Source organism: Lathyrus oleraceus, chromosome 7 (genome assembly GCF_024323335.1).
Source record: "Lathyrus oleraceus cultivar Zhongwan6 chromosome 7, CAAS_Psat_ZW6_1.0, whole genome shotgun sequence".
NCBI lineage: Eukaryota > Viridiplantae > Streptophyta > Magnoliopsida > Fabales > Fabaceae > Lathyrus > Lathyrus oleraceus.
Window position 1 is genome coordinate 368,569,215 of NC_066585.1, and position 7,896 is coordinate 368,577,110.

Here is a 7,896-nt window from a genome sequence, read left to right on the forward strand (position 1 = left end):
AATTTCAAGATTGTATATAAATAATTTATTTACATCATACATTTTTCAATTTGTCTTAGTACTTTCCTAAAATCAGGTAAAGCTCTACCACTTAATGTACGACCATGATCATCGTCCCTATCTCATGGAATCTGAATTGTTAAAATAGAAAGATACTCATACATGCGATTTTGACAATATTGTCCTTCAATGAGTTGACTTAATTTACGAGGAAGCATCCAAGAAGGAAAGTAGTTAGGTTATCAAACTAAATAAAAGCTTGATAAACAATTAGGCAACTACTACCACCACCGATTTTGGATTATATATTACAGCATGTGTTACTATATTCTAAAACTGAACTAGAAAGAATAATAATGGCTTCAATGAGGTATTTGCTTATTTGGGTGATTCTCTTTCTCTGTGTTTTGAGTTTTTCTACCAAACCATCAGCAAGGAACATTCCTAATGTTTCTAAATTAAACTCTGGTAAGTAAGCTTTTCCATATATTAATATCATTTTTTCTTGGTTTTAGAAAATTTTGGAGAACTAGTGGATCATAATTAAGTTTCAATTTGTTGTAGATTTATATGAAATGAGTATGAAAAGACTCCTTGGCCAAGGTAATCGACGACCTAAATGTAAGAGGGGGAGATTTACTTATGCTGTGAGTGTGAGTCGCTTGAGGCAAGATCAACCACGTTGCCATAATTATTGATGAGATCTGTTGTTGATTTGTAATTAAATTGCAGAAGAATAATTATTCTCGTTAAAAAAATTTGGAGACCACTAGTTATTTGTGATTCTACTTTTTACGGCCAATTTTATTTGAATGGTAATGAAAACTGCTGAAACTATTATGGGAAAAAGCGTTGTACCTTCAATACCAAACTGCAATGTACCCTATCATACACGGTTTATTTTTAAAGTTTTTTATAACCACATTTTATTAATGGGGTGTTTTAGCTATACTCTAACTCATTATAAAAGACACAAATGAGAAAAAATTATAAGTTTTGTAACATCGGTTTGTAAAGATGGTAAGGGATTAGAACATCGACCTAAAAAAATATATTTTGAGATGGTTAGAAATAAAAAAAAAGTCCAAAAGGAGTAAGAATGACGATGCAGGATGCTCGAGTCGTAGGGACAATCATGCATGTCACGGCCATTGGCGGTGGCAGGTGGACGCAGTCGATGGACGATATGTACGGTCCGAGCGGTCCGCGCGTATCAGGTTGATTGTTTGGATTCACTTCTTTGTTCATTAATGTTAGAATATTATTAATATCTTATAAGAAGATATACTTTGAGATGCTCTAAATTAATATAAAAAATATTATAAGATGATAATAATGATTTTTTTTTAACGATTAATGGATTGTGTTTTGGGTTTGTTAGGTATCGATTGAGTTTCAACGATTATAAGTATATATCTTTAACATTCTTGTTTAGATAACCTTAAGAATGTAGGCTGAAATGAATTTGCTATCAATTATTCTACGTTATTTTTCTTGCTTGATGTTATTTATTTTGGTTATCCTTGTTCTTTGTCTCGCCCATCTTTACTCTCAATGATTTTAGCATTCGTGTTAAATTCAACGAGAACTTAGTTTGTTTGAACATATAAAAAAATTCCTAGAATTGTTAGAGTTTTCATCACAAGTGGTGTCCATTGTGGGACAAAGGGTTTTTGTTTACAAGTGAGCATCATGACTAATAAATGAGATATCGAGAAGTTTTTCGGAGATAACTATTTTGGATTATGGAAAATGAATATACAAGCAAGTGAAACACAATAAAGTGTATTAAAGCATTTAAGGGTAAGACATTGATGCTTGCATGTCTAACTGGATTAGAGAAGGCCAAGATGGTGGATTAGGCCAAAAGTGCTTTTATCTTGTGCCTAGAGATAAAGTTCTAACGGAAGTCAGCAGCGAGAAGATTTATTCTTCGATGTGAGCAAAACTTGATTCCTTGTATATGACCAAGTCTTTGCCTCACTGGTTGTGTATGAAATAATAACTCTACTCATTTTGAATGATAGAGAATAAATCTATCGTGGAGCAGCTGACAGATTTCACAAGAACATCGATGATATGAAGAACATTAAGGTGAAGATTGGTGATTAGGACAAGAATATACTCTTGTTAAATACTCTTGTTAATCTCATTAGTCAGACCCTTTGAAGACTTCAAGGATGTCCTTATTTAAGGTAAAGAAGGTATTATTACTTAGGATGAAATACTAACGATATTCAAGGAAATTTTAAAGGTGTAAGATTTGAAAATTAACAATAGTGATAAAGATATGAATGTCTCGAGAGGAGGATGTGCGCCTAGAGGGATGTCCAAACTAAATAGGTTTGATAAGTCAAGGTTAAAGTAGAGGATGATGATGTGCCTCTTTAGTTGATTGTTGATCGGGTCTATAGTTGGAGTCGCTCTGATATGTAACACGAGGGGAGCTTGGCGTTCTTTTATTTGTTTCACGTTGTATATCTTTCCTTTGTTTTTGATATTGAACCACTTTTCAAATTTATTATTGTTGACGCTTTTTATGTCGACTATTTTATAATTTATGCTGCTTATCAAATTATTTAATTTATAATTATGTGGTTCATGCATATTTGGTTGATGTATGAGTAACATCATACTTGAAGGATTATGTGTTATATTTAATTATTTATTGATTCGGGAAGTAGGGTATTACATAGTGGTATCAGAGCAGGTTAGTCTGTTCGACCATGTTTTTATAATGTTGATTTTTCCCTTTACGTGACATGCGTATGAACATTATCGATGCATGTTTCTTTTAATAGTTGTTTGCTGGTGTGCAAAGTAATGGCTGGAAGAAACAATTGCGCAATTGCTGATGCTTTGGAGACGATGGCTCAGACGCAACAGAGTCAGCGAAATCAGTTTGGCGATGAACTCCATGGATTGGGGAAGTTTCAAAGAAATAATCTGACAACCTTCAAGGGCAGGTATGATCCGGAGGGTTTTCATACATGGCTCAGAGAGATTGAGAAGATTTTTCAAGTGATGGCTTGCACTGAAGTTCAAAAGGTGTGGTTCGGTACTCATATGCTTGTCAGAGGAAGCAAAGGCTAATCGGATAATTATCGTTAGAGACTAATGGTTGTAGGTACTAAGAATATGTAGGTTGTGTTCAGGGATCATTTTCTAGAGAAGTTATTTCCCGAGGACGTGTGCAGTAACAAACAATGAGTATGCCTCTAAGTTTGAAGTGCTGGTGAAGTCATGTCCATATTATAATTGTATGGATGATGAGGGGTCGAAGTGTATCAAGTTCGAGAGTGGATTACATCCGAGATCAAGCAAGATATTGGGTATTAAGAGATCGGCCGATTTTATGTACTGGTAAATAAGTGCAGAATATATGATTAGTGTCATACCCCAAAATTTACCCCCCACCTTTTCATTTTTTACCCGGCTTACGACATTATTCATCTACATGCAGTTATGAAGCATTCATTTCATCTACATATCACCATTCCATCTTCATTTGCAAAAATTAGTTCAAAGGCTCTTTGGTGATGATGTTTTTCTTAAATCAGGGAATATCTCGAATTTGGAAAATGGAAAGTAAAGAAGTCGTTGACTTTTGGTCAACAGGGTCGACACTGTTGACCAGACGTTTGACCACTAGCATAGGCATTCCTAAACCTATTTATCCTCATTCTTTAATTCATCACATCATGTTCAAAAAAAATGTGTCATGTGCACGACATATCCATCAAGCACGCATTTTGCATTTATTACATAACTTGTATTGTAAGTCATTCAATCTAACTTGAATTTTCAATTTCTCAATACATATTCAATTTCTAAGTGATTCACTGAATCACTTTTCACTTAATGGGTAAATTCCCTAAGCATTCATTGGAATTCATTACCATACATACATTTTGAGTTATAATTCCCTTTTTATTCATGGTCTTTCAATTCATATACATAAGGTTCAAAAGTCACTAAATATTATCTTTAGATTTACATGACTTCACTTTACATCACTTTATGTCATTACAAGCATATTATGTAGTTCTCATACACAAAAGAATAAAATAATTCTAAGCACTTCAATAGTCTTCATTCATACTCCATTCTTGATTGTGCTTGTTCATGCTCCATTACCATGTACCATGTTGTAAAGAAAACAATAAAAATAAGTTAGAAATTACATTTATTTTTAAAAATTTAGAACTTATATAACAAAATTCGGCATCATGAGCATTTACAAAATACACATGAAAAATCATTTTAAATTCATGTCATTCATCTCTAAAATTCAATACATGCACATACATTCACATCATATGCAAAACCATTAAAGACAAGTCAAATTCAATAATAATTCTGCATGTTATGCATATACCATGAATAAATTTCATACGATGTATCACTTCCATTCTACTTCTATACAACAAGCAAAACCTCATAGATCATGGACATTAAAATAAAAATTCAGGATACATGTAATACATCATTTCATCCATGAACATCAATCAAATTGCAATTATAATTCATTCATTCATACCATGTAAATGGCCAAGCATGTATTCAAGTGGTGTCATGTAAATTCATCCAATTTCCTTCATATTCACTAAAAATTCAGCATATGCACATACATGTGAATTCACATACATCCATGCTTTAACCACCCTAACTACCTTAAACTTCCACAAACTAACTTCTAGCTACTTTGAGCAATTGTCCAAGGTGCCCAAAATAGCCCCAACTAATTTCTAACCAATTTGCAACCACTAATCATCCCTCACATTTTTCTATATAAGCATTCATGATTCACTCACTAAGGAGCTTCTTCTTCTTCAATTTTTGATTCCACTCATTCTTAACTTTCTCTCAAGTTTTCACTCTTCATTCTCCACTCTTCAACCTTCCCTCACTATAGCTCAAATCCATGGTTGTTGAAGCTTCACATTGAAGCTTCAATCAACTTGAGCATAAACTATCACTACACTTGACACCATAACTTTCATGTTTCAAGCATTTAAGAGTGGCAAAAGAATCAACAACAACAAAATAAATGGAAGAAAATAAAAGGGATGAAAGGGGATTTTAGAATCGCCTACCGTATTGAATTGGCGCCGCCATTGAAGAACCATCAAGGGGTCTCCTATCGGTAAGCCTGATAACACTGAAAATTACCGTATTTTCGACTCCGATTTCACATGCATTCTAGTTGTTTTATTGTTATTTTGTTGTGTTATTGCTATGTTTTCCTTTGTTTTCAGGTTTTTACTTTAATTGGAGCCCCGATCGAGAAAAGGAGTGAAAAAGAGCTAAACCCTAAAATTCAGCATTTTGTACTTGTGGCCTACCCCATGGCTGGCGCCATAGACCCTGCCATGACGTGTTCAAGCTCAACTTCCCTCAACTTCCACATTCCCCACTACCTCCACTAAGGCGCCTCAGGTTGGCCTTGTGACGGGCGCCATGGCCTTGTGGCGGGCGCCACAAGAGGAAAAGTTTTCCCTCCCATTTTCAAGTTGAAGGGCATCCTTGTCATTTCTATCTTTTTACTTGCTTATAAATAGAAACTCGAAATCACTTTTACAATCATCCAAACTTAGAGAAGAGGCAAACTCAGAGAAACTTTGTTTCACTTAGGCATATATTCAGTATTTTAAAGTGGTAATCGCTTCGCATTGGAGTGTTACCATAATTGTGTAATCGAGTCTGTGATAGAGTCTGTAATCGAGTTTGGAGCACTTTGGAAGGAAGTTAATCCTGCCGCCATTTTCATTTCCGCTTTGCAATTTACTCAACCCTCCGATTGGAGCAGGTTTTTATTACTTATCTTTATCTTATTTATTTTCCCGCACTCGCTTTACTTTATTTATTTTCCCGCACTCGCTTTACTTTATTTATTTTCCCGCACCCGTTTTACTTTATTTATTTTCCCGCACTCGCTTTACTTTATTTATTTTCCTCGCACTCGCTTTAAATTATTTATTTCCTCGCACTCGCACTACTTTTATTTATTTTCTGCCCTCGCACTACTTTTATTTAAATTAATTCACTTTTACTTTACCATGTCTAACTAAATTTATAAGGTTAGAATGTAAGGATCGTAATTGAACCGATAATCCGTACAATTGTTAGTAGAATCAGTTAAGGGCTATTTTAACTTTCAACTTAAGTTTTCCCGCACTTCAATTCCGTTGGGTAAGATCGAAAGCCGTCCAACGTCTATCTAAACTTAATTGTTTTTAACTATTTCAAAAACAGCGAAAGCGCTTTGTTTAGTTCATTAGGAGATTTTAACTTAAGAAGAAAAGAGATTTTAAAACTATTTTCGGACGCGTTTATAAGTTTAGATTCTGGTTCGTAAGAACCACTTTTGGTTAAGAAATCCAGGTTATAATACTTTTCAACTTAGTCAAGACACTATATTTCTTAAAAATAGGTTTACTACTCTAACATAATGCGCGTCTTTTTATAAGTGACAATAAGAGGGTTTGATTAGGGAGTACAACTCGGTTCTGAATACGCAAAAGCGACAGTTCCCGTTAAATTAGTTCTTTTCAAAGTAGAAAACATTGCCCATAAGCAGTTCTATTAGCAAGTACTTGGATTATTTATTGATTATGTGAATTACATTCGACCCTGTCTTTATTAATTAAACTTCATTCAATACTTTACTTTTCACTGCACACTCTAAAAACACCTATTTTGATTGTCTTTGATAAACACCATAACAATAGATAACGATAGATTGACACTTGGTCTCTGTGGATTCGACAATCTTTTATATTACTCTGACGCGTTCGTATACTTGCGAAACACCGCGTCAAGTTTTTGGCGCCGTTGCCGGGGACCAATTTCGTCAAATTTCATTTTCCTGTTGTTATATCGTTTAGACTTAGGCTATTTCCCGCCGGTCAATGCAAATAACTCGCAGCACCGGAAGTTTAAGCTTAGTATACCCTCTGGTGGAACCTGAACGTTATGCTCGCGCACGTTTATTCTTTCAATAGAATTAAGAGAGCTATGGCCGAAGATCAAAACCAAAGACCTCTTAAGGATTTCGCTCAACCATCAAATGAAGAACCTAGTTCTAGTATAGTAAACCCAACCACCCCAGCTAATTATTTTGAACTCAAACCATCCCTGTTGCAACTAGTGCAACAGAGACAATTCGCAGGTCTCGCTACTGAGAACCCAAACCAATATTTAAAAATATTTCTTCAATTAGCAGACACTTTTAAAATCAATGGAGCTTCTCCTGAGGCAATACGTTTAAGATTATTTCCTTTTTCCCTCAGAGATAAAGCCCTATCATGGTTAGATTCCCTTCCACCCAATTCCATTACGACTTGGGATAACCTTAAAAGAGTATTTCTTGCTAGATACTTTCCCCCGAGTAAGACCGCCGTTCTTCGAAACCATATAACTAGATTTACCCAAAACCAAGGAGAATCGTTGTTCGAAGCTTGGGAGAGATATAAAGAGTTGTTACGAGCATGCCCACATCATGGCTTAGAAAATTGGTTAATCATTCAAACCTTCTATAATGGACTTCACTATAACACGAAGATGACCATCGACGCTTCCGCAGGCGGTGCTCTGATGAACAAACCTGATCCTGAAGCTAGTGCCCTCATCGAAGATATGGCTCAAAACCATCAATCATGGGGAGTCGAACGAGCGACAGTTGAGAAGAAGGAAGCCCAAGGAGGAGTGCATGAACTAAGCTCTATAGACATGATGCAAGCTAAAATGGACGCATTAGCCCTTAAGGTCGAGCATATATGGATAAACCCGAATACTGTAGCCGCAGTTTCGTCGGATTGTGAAATATGTGGAACCAAAGGACAACAATCTGCAGAATGCAGTCTATTAAACGAAACCCACTCTGAGCAAGTGAAC

The 7,896-nt window shown here is 35.3% G+C and overlaps 1 long non-coding RNA gene and 1 other non-coding gene across 2 annotated transcripts; one reads left to right on the forward strand and one right to left on the reverse strand.

The window, feature by feature from the left end:
• Positions 1–299: 299 nt before the first annotated feature.
• LOC127106315 (uncharacterized) lies at positions 300–849 on the forward strand. Its single transcript, XR_007795327.1, has 2 exons — positions 300–468; positions 565–849. It is a non-coding gene; the product is annotated as an uncharacterized LOC127106315 (long non-coding RNA).
• Positions 850–7,401: 6,552 nt separating this feature from the next.
• LOC127108529 (small nucleolar RNA R71) lies at positions 7,402–7,508 on the reverse strand. The gene has a single exon (XR_007796061.1). It is a non-coding gene; the product is annotated as a small nucleolar RNA R71 (small nucleolar RNA).
• Between the last annotated feature and the right edge of the window lie 388 nt (positions 7,509–7,896).